The sequence below is a fragment of the Pleurodeles waltl genome, chromosome 6, assembly GCF_031143425.1.
Source record: "Pleurodeles waltl isolate 20211129_DDA chromosome 6, aPleWal1.hap1.20221129, whole genome shotgun sequence".
NCBI classification, from domain to species: Eukaryota; Metazoa; Chordata; class Amphibia; order Caudata; family Salamandridae; genus Pleurodeles; species Pleurodeles waltl.
In genome coordinates this window covers 1,205,274,835-1,205,292,228 of record NC_090445.1, presented here as the reverse complement: position 1 = coordinate 1,205,292,228, position 17,394 = coordinate 1,205,274,835, and the positions used below count along the sequence as shown (strand labels likewise).

The window sequence follows — 17,394 nt, the reverse complement described above, 5'->3', positions numbered from 1 at the left end:
CCAAGTACACACATTGTAATGGTCTATTGGAAATTAAGAGGGGTGTCTGCGGCGGGCGCTTGGCCGTGGAAACTTTAATTTGTTGACAGATGTCACAACAAAGGACATACTGCTTAGTCTCTTTATAGAGACCGGGGCACCAATAACAGGCCTGTAAGAGTGAAATTGTATCCGCCACACCAGCATGTGCAGATACCACCCCCTCATGCGCTGCTTTAATCAATTGTGATCTTAAATCTTTATTGGGGATGTCGCGTACGCCTACGCCTGGAATTTTAACTTCAGCATTCAGCATACCTCCCATCAAGTATTGATATTTATTAGGAAATCCTTTAGGATAAGGCGTACCATCAACCATAGCTTTTATGGCAGCCATAATGTCTGTGTCTGGTTTGGTACTCGAACGAGTCACTGCAGCTACAGTGGCAACCGCCACTGCTGACTTTGCGGCTTCATCAGCCAATGTATTTCCAGCAACGTGTATCCCAACGCGCTGGTATCCAAGTGTATGCACAACATGGACCTTCGGTAGCGTGTCTTTCAGGTCTGCTACCTTCCCCCACAGGAGTCTATGTTTTATGGTGTTGCCTTTGGAATCTCTGAACCCATTTTGACGCCAGTAATGCAGATATTCATTAAATGACTGGACACAGTAATATGAATCACAAACAATCAGTGTGGACTGCGCTGGATCAGTATGTTCTAGTGCCATCTGCAGAGCTTTTAGCCCAGCCAATTGTGCTGTACAATCCCCTAAGGTCTGAGTATAGGTATGTAGGGGACAGAATTTCTCCCCCTCCATATAGTCGCTTACGACTGCGCAAGCAGCAGAGGATTGATGTTTAGTTCCAATCGCTGGTTGCGCAGAGCCATCGGTGTACATGACTCTATTATACTGATCAATAGGCAAGGTATTCGCTGGTACTGGATATTCTACTTCATATTGTAGAAATTCTTGGGTTTGTAATTTTGGATCGAAAATGTAGTCTACATCAGTGGCTGTTAGAGATGTAGCCCATTGTATCCAAAGTGGATGAAGTGCTTTTGCGTTTGGAACACTAGCTATTGTTACAGCCTCTAGGGCTGGAATTGGAGAAATGACAATGATGCGTTTCCCTTGGGCAAGAAGTCTTTCTTTAATAACAGCCATCTGTACAGCAATGAGAATTTTCTCCGTGGGTGCAAAGCGTAGTTCGGCAGCTGAATACGAATGTGATGTGTATGCTATCGGGACTGTCTCACCTTCACTAAATGTCACATAGGTGAAACCGATGGCCCAGCTATTACCCTGATGACCAAATGTGTTTTGTTGTCCCTTGTGTGTAAATGATTTGCTGCTAGCATGTCTGTCTGCAATTCTCGAAGAGTGTGTGTATGTTCAACTGACCAGAATTTACTTGAAAAATCAGGACGTATTAAGTCACATAAAGGTTTTATGCGTGTTGCATAATCAGGAATGTATGTTCTGCCAAAATTTAGAAAACCCAACAACGATTTAAGTTTTTTAATTGTAGTTGGTGGTTGTAATTGTGCACATTTTTCTAAAAATTGTGGCGCTAGGCTCTTCCCTTCACTCGACAGCTCATATCCCAGGAACAGGACGCTGAGGAAGGCAATTTTTGATTTTTTTCAAATTAAATTTGTAGCCAAGTTCGGCAAACCCTACAACAATGCGGGCTACCCGTCTTAAATGTTGTATTACCTCGTCATCTGTGAGATATATATCATCTGCATATGACAATGCTTCAGGGTCTATCTTGTGTAAAATAGCAGTTACACAAGCCGCAAACAGTCCTGGGCTGCTCTTATACCCCTGAGGCAAACAACAGAATTGTTTCTGAGAGCCTAATGCGCTAAAGCTTGTTAAGTCCCTGCTTTCAGGTGCTATATTCTGGCAGAATAACCCATTCGAGATGTCTAAAGTTGTTTTGTATTTTTTCCTCACTATGATGCGCATTAGTGCAGTGCTATGTGAGTTTTGTATAGCATATGTCGTGTATGTCCGTTTAAATGTCTGTAGTCTAAGACTATTCTGTATGAATGGTCTGGCTTAGCTACAGGGAATAAAGGGTTGTTCTTCGGTGAGACACAGGGTTCAATCACACCCTGGTATTCTAATTGTGTAAGTATTTCTCTCACCCGTGCCCTTGCTTCATGTTTTATGGGATACTGCGGTTGTGGCTGAGGATCACTTTTAATAGGAATAACATGGTAGGGAGAGTCCCTATCCCACCCCACGTGATTTCTATATAATGCGGGTGCTTGTGCTAGAGCCCATTCTATAGAATAGGATTCTGCGAGTTCCTCCGGAACAAGGGGCGAGAAAGAAGGTTTAATGACATCTTCTCCATATGGGCAGGTGCGGACAAAGTCAGGCGGCCAATCTTGTTCAGCCAACAAGATGTCGTACACTTTAACTACACGGTCCAAAAAAGATTGCATGTATCGTGCGTTGAATGTCTCCTTCTAATTGTAGTGTTACTTTGTATACCCTATCAGGTTCAGAGACACGCATGTCCGCTGCTTCTACTTGTATAAAGTCATCAGTTGCTTTCACCTCTAGATGCTCTAGAAGATTCAGGCCAACTATTGTGACCTCTGCCGCGCTGTCTAGCAGTGCTAGAGCCCAAGTCTTGTTCTTCAAGAAAACCCTCTTCCTGAGTGGCATGTCGAACTGAGACTGCTGCCACTTTTTTCTTTTTAAATTGTTGTTTTTGCTGTACAGGTTTCTCTTCCTTTTTAACAGAAACCTCCGAAGAGCGTTGTGATCCCTGTCTCGGTTTCACGTACTCTGGTCTTCGCTCTGATCGCCCACCTCTCTCATTTCTTTTTTCTGATGAGTCCTGAAAGGAACGAGATTGGCGAGTATCAGTATATTGATATCTATCAGGCGTTTTTTATATTTTCTCTATTCCTGAGATTATACCTATTCTGTGGGGTCTCCGTTCGTGGAGATTCTCCCCTTTCCTTTTATGGCGTTTGTTGCTTTTTATCCCAGCGTTTCTTATTACCCTCAGTTTATTGTTTAGCATTATCTTTATTAATTTTACCCTGAAATTTAGGTTTTTGTGGTCTAGCCCCAAGGCTATCTCGACCGATACTTTAATATGTTTCCGCTATTATTTTAGGCAGCTCCCGTTCCTGATCTTGTTGCGGAACGTCACGGAGCTGCATGCGCACTGCAAGTGCAACTGCTTCCCCTTTAAGGTTACTTAGGATGATTGAAGGAACTGTGGCAAAATTTGTCGCGCTGCATGCTGGAGCGCAAGCCGAACATTCGGCTCGGGCCGCACAACGCGTCTGCAGGACGTGGCACGCCCCCAGTCTGTTGTGTGCTTTGCGAGGCCCCAGATTGGGCATGGGGCCTCGCTCTGTCTCTGTGCACCGCGTTTTTCGGGCATCCTGAGCCCTCTTACCTGTTCTTTTCTTTTCTTTTCTTCATTTTCTGGGACATCTGGTTGTACCTTCCTTTATGTTTTTTCCCCCTTCCCATGTTCCCTTTTTCTTCCCAGCATTCCTTGTTCCCTATTCTCTATGGTTCCTAGTCTATTCTGTTCTATGTACTTTTCCCTATCTAAGATGGTGTCCTTTTACTTCCTGTTGGTCGTTTCCTGTTTAGTGGTATTTAAGGGATGTGTTTCTTTCTTTCCTTGCGCTGCAACACTTTCTGTTTAGATGGTGTCTTCGCTCCTGTTTCTTAGCCTTTCTGCGCTAGATCTTGTCTATCCCGTGTATTACCTATATTTTTGCCTCTGTTGATTCCTGTTCTTTTGTTCCTGTTTCAGGAATCTATCTGTTTGGAGGTTTTTTCCCCTTTTCAGGTTTTTTTTCCCTCTGGCGCTATTTCTGAAGGGCACGGTCTGTTCTTGGCGTTTCCATTGCCTACAGCACCATGGCTACCAGAAAGAGTCGCCCCTTTCTGGGCCAGAGCCGAACATTCAAGACCCACGCCACTCGATCTGCGGATTCCAGGCGTAAGCAGCACGTGAGTTGTGACAAAATTGCCCATCAGTTGCATTTCCAAATCTAGGGCCGGGGCAGCCCCGTATTCATCTTGAATTTGTTTAAGCACTTCCGGTAGGTTGGCAAGTGTCGGTGTACCGTGTGCCGTTGTATAGAGCGCGGCAAATACCGTGCCCCATGTATTACAGTGTTCAACTGTAGGGACCATCCCAAAGGGCAAGCACATAGTCAATATTCTATGTTTATCCTGAGGTCCCATATGGGGAAATACTGCTTCCAGCGTATTAATTTTTTGTGCTAGCCAGAACGGAGTCTCCTCTCGTTTGGCCGGGACCTTACCCATAGTTGAATGTGCAGTCATCGGATTTATACCTGGTGTTACTGCCTGTGGTTGTGCTGGAGCAGCACGCGCTGGGTTTGTATTTAAAGTTTGCATCACAAATTGCACTAATCGTCTGTATACTGCTATTAACTCAATGTATAAGCGTCGAACCTCAGCTACTGCTAAATTCGCAACCGCAAGATGTGGTGTATATGTGGCCAATAAAGGCCAGGTAGGACCGTCATTACTTAGTGGACCTAACCTTGCTGGTAATATTGTATGGGGTAGGGTGCCATCAAGCCAATTATTATGTTCTTGATAAGATAAGAGGTATCTCTAAATATGCGTACACCCTGTATTGTCCAGGCGCATTCGCAACTGTATATGTGTGAAATGTATTTGAGTTTCCATCAACTGCTGGAAATGTGACCCAAGAGTAAAAAAGCTCTGTTCTATAAGGTGGTGGGCGTCCACCACAAACGTGACTGGAGGTTGTTTCATGATAACAGCTATTTGTACAACCTGGCGATTCGCCATCATAAAGCACTAGGAGTTCAGAGAAGGCACACCAAGATGTTTTTTTTTCCTTTTAAAGTTCAAGCTTGAACAACCGCCAGCCGAAAATACGATTACCTATACGGCTGTGGTGGAAATCCTCAGTACCACAGACATCTCCGTGTACAGAACTGAGGGGTCATTACATAAAATGAGACTGAGAGGTTCCGGTGGACCCGAAACTTAGAGCCTGACCAAACGCTGGCGGTGCCATGTCGCGTAGGCTCATTATCTTAATGAGACTACTGGATTTTGAGCAGCAAGATCGTCCACAATGTGGGGGACTAAGTCTGACCGATGGTGGATGACGCTTGTCACTCCAAATCCGGGTTTTGATCCGGCTAACTAGCAGTACCTCATCTCCCCCAAATGGCAGAGACAATTGGGCAGCCGAGCGCATGACATATCAGTACTTCTCAGGGAAGTCGTGGTCACTCAGGTCACTACCGGTTCTCTCATTCACAGTATAGTCTCATATATAAATGACACTAAAGGCAGTGTAAGTTTTAAAGATTGGTTTAATAAAACAACTGCATTTTGGATAGCAAAGTATGAGCTGCAATAACCAGAACTACACAACACAGTAATATTAAAATAGTAACGATGAGAGTGAAGCACAAGAATAAGGCTATTGTAGTGCCGCTAGATTATTCTCTCTCTAAGGTATATTCTGAGTACAGCATGTTAAGCTCTAAGCCTGCCTTTCAGGTTCCCCTCGGGAGGACATCAACCCTCATACCTGTGCAAAGGCCTGTAATCAGCATCTGCAACGTGGCATTCAGCATACAGTTGTGGTTTCCTGGCTGGAATCTCCCTCTTGACGTGCACTAAGACTAGAAAGTGTTTTTATAACTAACACGCAGATGTTCTAAGACAATGTCCCTACGTAAGGATATGTATTTTCTACGAATGCTGGAGACTAAACTTCTACCACGTTTACCAGCAACGTACCAGACTATGGCCTTGACTGAAGCACAGGGCGATCAAGAATGCATTATTTGAGAACACAGTGCTGAACTAAGCTAAACAGTGTGATAGAAGAAATTAAAACAAGACCGTAAAAACTGGTTATTATAAAATAACAGTGCGAAGCTGAATAAAATATATCTAGGGCAAAGTGCACAGCGGCATAGTATGTTAAACTAATGTCCATGGAGCTATACATAAAATGGCTACACAACAGTACTAACCATGCCAAAGGGAAAGAGCAACTAGCTGTCACTGACTTAATACCAGCACGTTGATAGCACTCAGGAAATGGCGAACGCAGGAGAAATTAATATTAATGTCATTCAGAATGACAATATCATAACAAGTACAGGGGCACGGCTCAAGCTAGGAGAAGGGGTTGAAAAGAAAGAAAGTTGAATTCACAGCATCGCTAACAACAATGTATAACAAAGAGGCAACTAGTGCCTGATACAAGACAAAAGTTAATGTCTATTGTTTGTGATTTTTCAATAAAACTCAATAAAATATAGTTTTAAAAAAATGTCTCCAGCGCTTAGAGATTTCTAGTGGTTATCATTTGAAGCCAAGAATAAATTCAAGCTAGCATGCACTACTTATAAAGCTTTAAATCTTCAACAACCAAGCCACCTTTAAGGTGCCCTCAAGTTATCAGGGGAAAGAACATACCAGAGAAGTCTCTAAAAACAAACTCTAGTAACTAAGAAGTACAGAACTCTGTAAGCAGCAAAGCAATCATTTTCAGGCACAGTTGCAAAATTATAAAAATATAAAAAATGTCAGTTCACTAAGGAAAATACTATCTCTCCTAATAGGGCCTAACTTGGATTCTCACAAGGAAATCTTCTATATCCATAGTTTTCATAGGGCATATCCAACACCAAAATCCTGGCCTACTATGGTCACCTGTGAGATTACAAATAACAAAATACCTATCTGTAGGCTTTCCTAACAAATAACAACAATCCACCTTCAAATGCCCATTGAATTAAACATAGGTTTTTCACAATAAATATGTCAAGCCTACTGCCTTTGTCATAACATTTCATAATAAACACGACAGGCTTATAGCCATGATTATTGCTTGCCCCTGTAACCAACTCAGTCATGTTCTACTGAGTAAATGCTTTTCCACAAGCAAAATAGTGCAACACTAGTTCTCTTTTAATGGGAGCACATAAATTGGGCTCAATCAAATTCTGTGCTTAGGGCAAACAACATGTAGGTGGAGCCTAGAGCCATATCACAGTATTACTCTCAAAAATATTTTTTCTTCACCACATAAGGTGAGGCATCAGGTGTGCTGTCAAGTCAGACCTAAACATGCAGGGAGATTAGTGAAGCCCTGAGCATCCCATTCTGCTTACAAACACATGACTGCACTTCGAAGTCTTTATGATGGAAAGGGAAGAGCAGGATTCCGGGACTATGAAACAGCAATGCATTCCTTATGACTGCCCTCCTCCTATTTATGTGGCTGCCAGAGAAAAGCAAACACCACAAATTATCTAGTTTTAATATAAGACACTTTAAAAGTGTTACTGTGCCATTTGCATGCTTCCGAAAGGTCAAGCCCTATTCCATTGTAAACTTGTCACTTTATGTATGTTAATGAGACTTCTCTAGATTGCCACATGCTGACTCATACACATTGATTTACAAACAAAATAATCACAGCTGCACAGAGCAGAAGCACTTTTTGAAACACACAATTTCTGCCCAGTCAAAACAAGTACTCCTGTCCACCAACATATGGGCGGAGCCAAAACCCCTCTCTGTAGTGTTCCTGAAAAGTCTCTTTTAGGTTATCACATGAAAAACATTAACGGAAAAGATTAATGGGCCACAGAAATGTCCTTGATTCCAAAGGTGTGGACTTCGTGGAAGATGGCATCTCTCGTTTGAGCTCTAACGATCCTGCTGTGTCCGAATGAGCCTATTTACTCCATTGCAGCCTAGATGTGATCACACAAGTAGGAATGTTTGATGGAGGCTGTTCGCCATCTGTTTACTATTCAGCAAAGATGTGGAACGTGATCCTGCAGTTTTACTGGCCTTGACCGCTGACGGAGTTGCAGGCAAGATCGCGGCTGCATCGTGTCTCCATTAAATGCTGCACTGAACGCATCCACTGTGGCTCTTGGCAGTTGCGCTGAGCGAAGTGCCTAACTTCTCTTCATCGGCAGGTATCTTCCATCAGCCTGCCGCTTATACTGCCTTCTGGTGAGTGTCAACGTGCACTGATTACCTTGAGCGCTGCCTGCCTGATTTCAGTTTCAACTGGCATACAGCTCAGCAACTAGCAATCCTTTTACCTTTCGATTCTAGATGGCCAAACTCTGCACTACGTGAGTTACCTCTTTTAATTATGAAGCCCTGATATAGACCATTAATTAGTAGCTGCTAATGGACAAAGCAAGTCGGAAAGGGCAGTGTAGTGTACAATGTACAGTTTAGTCGTCGTATCACGCTCGTAAACCGGAAACTGAAATAATCACACTGACACCTGCTTGCGTTATGCGGGGTGGGCGGGTGTGGCCTTGGCGCAACTGTGCTTAGCAACTCGGTGTGCTTCGCTTCACTTGCTTGACGCCTCTGCCTCCGACCACGCCCTTTTATTATATTTATAGGTCTACCTCTGACCTCGGGGCAAACTAACCACAGTCCTATCAGGTCGGGTTACATGTTTTGCGGTGCGCGCGTGCGAGAATATTTCCTCCGGCTGCGTCACTCTCACGTTGGTGGTGTCCGGTCGCCAGTTGCGTCACTGGCCCGTGACACCACATACAACAGTAGTGTCTACATTTAATTTCCTTTGGAGTCCCACTCCAACCACTGCTAATATGTTCTCACTTCCTCTATCTTGCCCAGCTCTGGTCAGATGATCTCAACTTTGCTGAGATACTGGACTTCCTCATACTTTGGGGCAGTTTTTCCTTCCCATATGATAGCTTCCATCAGCCTGACAAATTACCTCTGGTCTGAACTGGCCTGAAATGAGTTCCCTTCGACCTCCATCGACAATATGGTGGATTTCAAGGACCATAATGACATGGAAAATAAAGAGAACCTACAGAAAACATACCAGGAACCTCTGGTCCCTAAGTCTCCAGTCAAGGACAAAGATGATAACTCGACCACACCGAGGCTATCTTTAAAAAATTAAATGCTGCACATGACATTGCTCAGAGTACCAAGACAAACCCGATTTATTTCAAGTGGACATTGGTGGTATCAAAAAATACCCCAAGGAGCTAAATGTCAGAATCACAAACACTAAAGGTAGGATAAGTGCTAAGAACGCAACAACACCCATTCCAAACAACTACTGAAATCAAAATCTTTAATAGCCTCCCTCAAACGTGACATCACTGACCTTAAAGACCGCAAAAGGAGGAGCAATCTCAAAATCTTTCCATGGGGGATGAGGAAGCAGCACCTTCAATGATAGGCTTTCCTGAAAAATTGATACTTACAACATATATCAACTTCATTATGGATTCATTATGGATTTTAAACTTAAAAGTGCTCATTAGATCCCTACTTTTGAGCCTAAGAACTTCACATTGCTGAGGCTAATCATCTTCAAACCACTAAGTCACCAACACTCGGATCCTTGTCCATATGAGGAAGGTTAAGTCGGGGTGTGGCTTAACCGCCAAAGAAGACGGACGCTGCTTGAAAGAGCTACTGGCCAGCTGGCGACAGACCCTGCAGTATCCTTCAGCCCAGCATTGCATCCCACCATCTCTGCATGCTGTGGAGACCTGTGACACTGTGCGGAATGGGGCAGCCATGTAGACAGCTGAATTTCACCAGGTGGAGGGCTGCACACTGTGGGGCATAACTGTTCAAGCCCGCGTGACCTGCCTGCAGGGCCTGGCTGCTTAAGCAACCTTATGCTGTGGCGAGCACACCTAGCATGCAGTCGGTACACGTGCCCCTGAGCCATCCCTACCACGCCCTGGGGGCAGCAGGGACCATTTACTCATTACTGGACGGACACAACAGCAATGAAGAAGAGGGGTTGGTCCACCCATTGCGTCGCTATTCCCTGCTAGGTCCTTGCGGCCCGAGCCCGCTCCAGGGAGGATGCTGCTGGTGCTGCTACACCCCTGCAGGAAACACCTACCCGGCCGCTAGAGACATCGGGATGCAGCGGGTGGGCCCAAGAAGCCCAGGAACACCCACTTCCTCACCGTTTGGAGGACCCCAAAAATCCCACCCCAGCGTGCGATCGGCATGTGTGCCTAAGGACCCAGCACGCACACCTAGGTTCAAGCAAAGTGTTGCTCTCCCTGGTGCCCTCTGGGGGCTCTGCTGATTTTGCTACATCTCTTCTTTACCTTCCAACAGTGGAGATTGACTCCTCTGGCTCTCCACTGGATCCACTGGGGTGCTGCCTCAAGGAGGAACCAACGCAAGGACCAGTGGACCCATCCCACATCTTGCAGTAGAGAAGAGTTGAGGAGCACCCCGGGTGGCCCCCCCAGACCCTCTGACCCACAAATAACCGGTCGCTGGCCTAGTGTGAGGTCTCCCACCATTGTGCCTGTTCAAGGGGCCCACATGATTGCGGAACCTCCCCTATGCGGGGTTGGATTCTCTACTTTAGACCACACCCCTGAACCCTATCATACTGCAATCATATAGGGCCTGTTGAGGGGACGTCTGGAAATTCGCAAAGTACGCATGCTCCCCCACTCCTTCCTCACACCCCTGAACCTCCTTTTGGCCACAATGTGAGCTGGGGCCATTTATCACTACTGCATACTCGTCAGGCCTGTTACTGGAGAGCCGGTGACAAACTACCCAATAGACAATCATGTCCCCACTGCCTCAACATGTGATATTAGCACTCTCAATAACACAGGGGCCTCGGAAGGATGCTACTAAGAATTTGTTTGGGCATTTAATCAAGTGGCCACTCATGTCATACACCATGGGCAGACAAAAACAGACTAGAGGCCAGTCCTGGACGCCCTCATCAACCCCTTGCTCCCAGGAATGCTAAACACAAGATGACCGCCACCCCGTGACCACAGGATTTAGGGGCCAAAGTAGGCTTCATCCTAAATACGATACAGACATTGCCTACCTCTGTGGAATCCAGAATAGAGGAGACTCAGGTGGAACTTGGACTACTCCATGATGATGAGAGAAAGCTGGCCTCTAGAAGCACAGAAGCAGACCTTAGCATCAAGACCATACAGCCACATCTAGAAGACTACAAAAACTGCACAAGAGATCTCCTAGATAGGGTGTGGCAAGGGGAACAGTAGGTGAAGGACACTGGGGGCAGGGCTATAAGGAACAACATACAACTGGTGGGCCTGCCGAAGGGTGCAGAGGGCAACCAACGATGATCAAGTTCTTGGAGGAATGGGTGTAGTTCTTCACGCCAATCAATCCCTCTCCTGACACTACTCCATGGAAAGAGCACACCATGTTCCAGCCTGCCACCCACTGCTGGGGGCAATCCATCAGCCCATGGTGACCAAGTTACTTTGTTACAGGTATAGAGATGCTATCCTGCAAGTGCCTAGGCAGGTAGCGCAGCTCTAATATGAGAAGTGTCTTCTTTTGATGTTCCCCGACTTCACCATGCAGACCCAACACCAGCGCTCCTCCTTCCTCACAGTCAAACGTCCATGTCCATTACTCCTTACTGTTCCCGGCAAAACTGAAGGTAATTTGTGAACAAAAAAACAATCAATCAATCAGTGTATTTGTAGAGCGCACTACCACCTGTGAGGGTCTCAAGGCACTGAGGGAGGGGGTGCTGCTACTGCTCAAATAGCAAGGTTTTGAGCCGCTTCCTGAAAGTCAACAGGTCTTCGGTCTGTCGTAGGGGCAAGGGAAGGGTGTTCCAGGTCTTGGCAGCCAGGTGGGAGAAGGATCTGCCTCCGGTAGTCACTCTTCGATGCGGGGGATGGTGGTGAGGTCGGCTGAGCGGAGTTGGTGGGATGGGGTGTTGAAGGTGAGTCGTCTGTTGAGGTAGGATGTACCGGTGTTGTGGAGCGCCTTGTGTGCGTGGGTGAGGAGCTTGAAGGTTATCCTTTTGTTGACAGGGAGCCAGTGTAGGTCTCTCAGAAGGGGAGTGATATGGCTATGGCGGTGGGCATTGAGGATCAGGCGTGCAGAGGCGTTCTGTATGGGTTGCAGTCGTTCAAGGAGTTTTGCCTGGGGCGCCTGCGTAGAGTGCGTTTCCGTAATCATGTTTGTTGCTGACGAGGGCTTGGGTGACTGTTCTTCTTGTATCTGTGGGGATCCATCTGTAGATCTTGCGGAGCATGCGGAGGGTGTTGAAGCAGGATGAGGAGACGGTGCTGACTTGCTTGGTCATGTAGAGTGTTGAGGGTGAGGGGGTCCTTGGTGAGGGAGAGGATCAGTTGGGTGTCGTCGGCGTAGGAGATGATGTTGAGGTTGTGTAGCCAGGTGACGTGGGTGAGCGGGGCCATGTAAACGTTGAAAAGTGTAGGGCTGAGGGACGAACCTTGGGGAACGCCGCAGATGATCTTGGAGGCTTCGGAGCAGAAAGGGGGGAGGTGGACGCTCTGGGTTCTGCCAGAGAGGAAGGAGGTGGTCCACTCCAGAGCTCTGTCCCGGATCCCTGCATTGTGGAGGTGTGTGCATAGGATGCGGTGGCAGATGGTTTCGAAGGCGGCTGAGAGGTCCAGGAGGATGAGGGCCGTGGTTTCGCCATTGTCAAGCAGGGCCCTGATGTCGTCGGTGGCGGCGATGAGGGCGGTTTTGGTACCGTGGTTACTGCGGAACCCTGACTGGAATGGGTCCAGGATGTTGTTTTCTTCAAGGTAGTGGGTCAGTTGTCTGTTGACGATCTTCTCGATGACCTTGGCCGGGAATGGGAGCAGGGAGATGGGACGGAAGTTCTTGAGGTCTTTCGGGTCCGCCATGGGTTTCTTGAGTAGGGGTTTGATCTCAACATGCTTCCAGCTCTCGGGGTAGGTCACGGTCTCGAAGGAGATGTTGATGACTTTGCGGAGGTGGAGCGCGATGGTGGTGCTTGCTTTGTTAAAGATGTGGTGCCGGCATGGGTCTGACTGAGAGCCAGAGTGGATGGTACCCATGGTTTTGATTGTGTCATCTTCTTTCACGTTGGCCCAGACGAACAGGGGGTCGTAGTTGAAGGTGGGTGGAGCTTCTGAGGAGTCGGTGATTGGCGCGGTGGTTTGGCTGTTGAAGCTGTCATGGATGTCTGTGATCTTGTGGTGGAAGAAGGCGGTGAGGGAGTTGCACAAGTCTTGTGAAGGTGGGATGTCGTTTGTGCTGGAGCTGGGGTTGGAGAGTTCATTCACGATGTTGAAGAGCTCCTTGCTGTTGTGTGCGTTGTTGTCCAGGCAGTCTTTGAAGGAGGTTTTCTTGGCAGATCTGATGAGCTGATGGTAATGGCGGATGGCGTTCTTGAAGGTGGCATGGTTGTCCGGTGTCTGTTGGAGGAGCCACTTTCTCTCCAGTTTCCGGCAGGTTTGCTTGGAGGCTCGAAGGTCTGAGGCACCTCTGTAGGTAGGTTTATTAAGCGGGGCAAGAGTGTTGGCGCAGTTGTTGATCCAGCGCCAGAGGTTGCAGGCTACAACGTCGGGATAGGTGGGATCGGCAGGTGGTTTTTTGGCGTGGCTGGTGCTCAGCTGCTCTTGGCTGATTTTGCTCCAGTTGCGGCGGGGGATCTGTTGGGTGCAGTGGTGCGTGGTGGGTTTCTGGAAGGTGAAGTGGATGAATCGGTCGTCGGTCCATGGGAGTTTGGTGGTGTGGCTGAAGGTGACAAAGGGGCTAGCGAAGAAGACGGGGTCCAGCACGTGAACAGCGGAGTGTGTTGGGGTAGTGACGAGTTGTCCGAGTCCAAGGGTGGCGAGGTTGTCAATTAGGGTGGTGGAGTTGGGGTCGTTGTTATTCTCTAGGTGAAAGTTCAGGTCGCCAAGGAGGACGTAGTCAGCGGAGGCTAGGTCGGCGATGGAGTCGCAGAATTGAGGCCGTGGTCCGGGGGGTCTGTAGATGATGGTTCCTCTGAGGGTGGTGTTGGGGTTGGAGTGGATCTGGAAGTGCAGGTGTTCGGCGGTGCTGAGGGTGTCGTAGGTACAGGTCGTGACTCTGATGGTGTTCTTGTGGACGATGGCGATTTCACCTCCGACTCCGTTGGTGCGATCCCTGTGGGTGATCCTGTAGCCATCCAGAATGGCTATGGTGATGTCTGGGGCCGAGGAGGCGTTCATTCAAGTGTCTGTCAGGAAGACGACGTCCGGGGTGGAGGTGTCGAGCACATCCCAGAGTTCGACGGCGTTTTTTGCGTGCGGAGCGGGTGTTAAGTAGGATGCATCGGAGGTAGTTGCGGTCAGGCTCGGCAGGAGGTTTGGTGATTTGGAGGCTGGTGAGGCTGCAGTTCTGGCAGGTGAAGGGTCCCTGGGCGTGCTTAGGGGAGGCCAGGAAGCAGGTGTGTGCTTGTCCGGTGTTGAGTGCGCAGAGGTTGCTGGCGGTGTGATGGCGTTGCTGGCCGTGGTGGTCTTGGGGACCAGGCGTCCTGGCGCTGGGCGCGTCTGGACGCAGACGGGCTTGCCTTAGGTGCACCAGCGGCTGCCATATAAGGGGAGGTGGGAGGGAGGGGCAGCAGGGAGGAGGCAGCGAATGGGCGAGCTGGGGGTGGGGCCGCAGGGACGCAGCGGTGGGCAAAAGAGGAATTTGAAGTGGAGGGAGGGGGGCCGGGGCCGCAGGGACGCAGCGGTGGGGAAAAAATGAATTTGGAGGGAGGGGGCGGGGCCACAGGGACAGAGCGGCGGGAAAAAATGAATTTGAAGTGGAGGGTGGGGGCGGGTCCGCAGGGACGCAGTGGCGCGGAGACCAGGGCAGGGAAGATAGGGAGCCTGGAGCAGTGGCAACACAGGCATGCGGTGCAGGGGAACGGCCTGCCTGAAGCAGGGTCAAGGGTCGCTCCCATTTCTTTATGGAGCCCTAAACTGCCTGGGACTAGGCGGAGACTCATTTTGAGGGGTGTCACTGCCTTTCAGCAGATAGGGGTACTGACTCCCACCCAGGTGGGCGGCGGGGCTGATAGAACCAGACTCACGGGGGGATCCAAGGTACCCCAATGGCACTCTCCCCACAAGAACTGAGAGACAGCCATAAATCTGCCATGGCAGCAGTGTTTGCTCTGCAATCCTCACTCCTTCCAAATACTGACTCTAGCTCGTCTATGAGTGAAGATAACATGACACCTAGCACTTTGGGGGTTGGTGGGTTGCTGCTTGGTTCCTGGTCATGGCCCAAACAGTGGATGATCTCATCTAACACCCCAACTTCCCAGTCGTAGAGTACCCTAAAGGAACAGTAGACTAGAGGATTTAATCACCAGCCTCACTCTAGTCCCTGACTGGGGTAGCTCCCACTCTCCTCCACCCCCAACAGCCTCCTATATTTGACATTGTATCTCCAACGCTTTATTAAGACATGAGCTGTGGATGGTCGAACTATCCTGTCAACACATGGAGTGGTTTGTCTACCTGCTGCCCATCACTCGGCTGTCATCGGTATGTGGTTAGAATATACCACCTCCACCCTGCCCCCATTAAACACTGGTTTATAAAAGACTGTGCATGCAGATCCCGGCTGCTGGCTCCTATTTTTGTTTGAGTCCCTTTGTTTTTTACCCATGGTTATCCACCCCACAGCACAAGTGACTGATCATATTCCTATCCCTGGGCTGTTATGGGCACCGGGCCTGAGCATTCCCACCTACTTCTCCGCCATCTGACACATCCATTTGCCATTCTCCCATTGCTTCCTGATCGACCACCAGATTACTCACATTAAACGTGCGGGGATGCATTTGGCACACCACCGTTATTCGGTATATTCTTACATCAAACAGCAACAGCCACATATTAGATTTCTTCAGGAGACACATCTTACTTGTGGTGATCTCCAGCGGCTTGTTAAACACTGTAGAAGCATGATCTATAGTAGGACGTACTATGTCAATGCCAGGGATGCCTTACTTTGGATCTACTCGGTCCCACAAAACCTACACATTCAGCTGGACCACTTCCTATGTTCCCCTGCCCCGCTCCCAAGACCTACACCTTCGGACTACCTGGGCAACGGGCTTCCGACCACGCTGCCGACATAGTGGACATGGAATAGGGTGCACCACACTCTCCGGTCCCTAATTGGAGATGCTCCAAGGACGTACTAGATGATCCAGTGTTCCGCAAAGCACAACTGACGCACATTAGCCAGTACTTTGCTGACAATCAAGCTACAGCAATGATTCCCGCCATCCAGTGGGACTCCTTTAAAGTGGTCACAAATGTTTCTGCACTCAAAAGGTATCTGGGATCTGCAAATAATTTTTTCGGGCTCTATTGGATGCCGAGAAAACACTCTTCGAACCTGACAGTCAGGCCTTCACGGATGCTGCCGCGCATCGGGCTCTTACCGCTGCTAAGGCAGATCACACTGCATTAGTGAAGCACCCTGCGATTACAGAAATTACCCTTGACACTGGCATTGCAGTGTGTTCCTAATCAACCATATTACTGGTATTCAGTTCATAATATTCCAACCTGTATAGGGTGCCCCCTGCCGTGCCTCCTAACGCCTCTCCTTACCCCCTCACTCTGCCCACTGTTACTCTCCTTGAACGTGAAGAGTTGGATGAGCTGATCACAGTGGCTGAGGTGAAGAAGGCTATTCATGACATGGCCTGAAATAAGACCCCCGGGGTTAGATGGCCTCCCAGTCAAGTACTACAACCGCTTCTTGACTCATCTAGCACTCAAGCTAGTTGCAATTTATGACAAGGCTCTTATCAGTGCAGCTTTCCCTGTCTCTCTGCAGTAATACCTCCTAATCATCCTACTGAAACCAGACAGAAATCCTACCCTCCATTCCTCTTATCGACCAACAGCTAGCTTGGGCGCCTATAAGATACACACCAGAGTGCTGGCTGGGAGGTTTCTTGAAGTGTTACCCATTATTGTCCATCAGGACCAGAATGGATTAATCCTGGCCCGCAGAACATCCAATAATATCAGACACCTCTTTCACGTTATAGACCAGGTGTCCCTACGCTACCTACAGGGGGCATGTCTCCTACTGTACCTTGAGAAGGCCTTTGACTCTCTTTCCTGGGATTACCTCTTCAAGGTTTTACAGGCAGCAGGCCTAGGCCAGTGTCTCCTGGCATACACAAATTTATTGTATATCAACTCTATCTTGAGCGCTGTAGTGGGCCGTCCAATTGCGCCCCCCTTTCCCATCAGCTGGGGAATTCATCAAGGCTGCCCCCATTCCCAATCCTTTTTGCCACCGCAATGGAGCCTTCAGCCCATCATCTTTGACTAGAGGGCCAGCTCTGGGACATCCCTCTAGACAACAGCACCCATGCAGTTCTGTTTTACGCAGACAACCTGTGGCCCACTACCTCCTGTTGAAGGCCTCCAGGATGCGGCCTTCAACATGGACTCGATTGCGTTGTTTTTGCGGTGCTTCAAGGAGGTAATGGGCCTTAAGGTTAATTGAGGGAAGGCTTGCATCTTTCCATTCCGGCAGGATGCGGCCCTCCTGGCCATATG

At 48.4% G+C, this 17,394-nt stretch overlaps 1 long non-coding RNA gene across 3 annotated transcripts in view; it reads right to left on the bottom strand.

Moving 5' to 3' along the window:
* The window catches only part of LOC138300756 (uncharacterized), a 409,302-nt gene that overhangs the window by 215,295 nt on the left and 176,613 nt on the right, over positions 1 to 17,394 (bottom strand). The window lies entirely within an intron of this gene.